The following is a 1,503-nucleotide window of genomic DNA, read 5'->3' as shown; positions in this document are numbered from 1 at the left end:
GGACAGTGCTCACTGTCACCTGCCACTTTATGCTCCTTCGAGTCTCGGCCTTCGCACAAGCTATTTCCTCTGCCTGGAACATTCTCCTCCCACTGACCTTTCCTTCATCCCAAACAATTCCTTCCGGCCTTCAGAGCTCAGTCTAAGTGTCTCTTCCCCTCAGCGCAGCGCCTTAACCATAAACGAATAAATGCGGTGAGAAGGCGCCTAGGGAAGAGCAGGGTGTGCAGAAGGGGGCTAGTCAATGGAGGAGTTTCCGTGAGGAGCCTTCTCTCGCAAGCCGCTGAGGGCCGTGACAATTCAGATGCGCAAAGGCTCAGGAACGGCACCAGAGCTCCTTGACCGGCGGGAGGCGGGAAGCGGGTGCGCGTATCCCGCGCGCGGCTGGACCGGCACCAGGGTCCGAAGTGCGCCCAGCCAGACCTAGTGGTGGCAGTGCGGCTGCTGGAGCTGCCGGGGCGGCCCGCCGGAGGCGCCAGCCGGGAGCGCGCGGAAGCCAGGCGGGTGGGCGCGCCAGGAGCAGTGACGGAGCCGGCGTCAGGTGTCCGGGAAAGAGCTCGCAGAGGCGCACGCAAGGGGACTGCGGGGAAGGCGCCAAGAGGCCAGCGAGGAGCTGCGGTGGCTGGGAACCCGGGCCCGGCTGCTGGCAGGGGCATGCGCCCCATTCTCGGGCCTGGCTGTTACCCACCTGAGGCGTTTCGGGTCCTGAGGCGACACTCCGCGCACCAGGTGGGGCTGCAAGGTCACTCTGCGGGCCGGACGGAGAGTTGGGATCCAGCTCTGGAAGGGCGATCAAGGACATGCCCCGTTGCAGCGCAGGGTCTGATCTCCCCGAACCACACGGCTACCCTGGGTCCCCAGGCCGAGTCCCCGCGGCCGCCCGACAGCGTGGCCAGAGGCGGGAAGGGAGCCCAGGACGACCGCGAGGCCGCAAAGGCGGGACTGCGGACTCCTCGGCAGTCCCGCCCGCCACCCACAAGTGGGTAGTATCTCGGGGGCATCAACACCCGCCCCCCAGCGCCCCTTCCTGGGGCTTACGTTCCGCGGCCTTGGCCCCGCCCCTGTACCTCCATTGGTCGGGTCCGGAGGGGGCGGGACCCGACGGCTGCAAGTTGGACTGAGAGAGGCCACCTCGACCCGGGGCGCGCGGCACAGACTGAGGGTCCGCGCCTCCCGGAGCCCGGCGGGAGCTCGCCCTCCGCCTCTGAGCTGAGCTGCCTCGTCAGCAGCCGGACTGTCTGGAGCGGCGGCACAGCCAGACTAGCCGACGGTCCCCGGTCCCCGTAGGAGCCCTTGCCCGAGGAGGTTCTGCCCCATCCGACTACTCGGAGCCGCGACAGGCGCCGCGGGCCGGGCGCTCTAGGGACTGCGCTGCGTTCGCGGGCGACGCCCGCCCCGTCTCGCCGGCCCCAAGCCCGGTCCGCTGCTCGCCGTCGGGGCGGCCCCAGCCCCGGGCCCGGCCGGGAGCGGATGCGCGCGCGGTGAGGCCGCCCGGGTCCCGCC

Source organism: Mesoplodon mirus (assembly GCF_964341445.2).
Source record: "Mesoplodon mirus genome assembly, chromosome: 3".
Classification (NCBI taxonomy): domain Eukaryota; kingdom Metazoa; phylum Chordata; class Mammalia; order Artiodactyla; family Ziphiidae; genus Mesoplodon; species Mesoplodon mirus.
Note: the sequence above shows the minus strand (reverse complement) of the source record.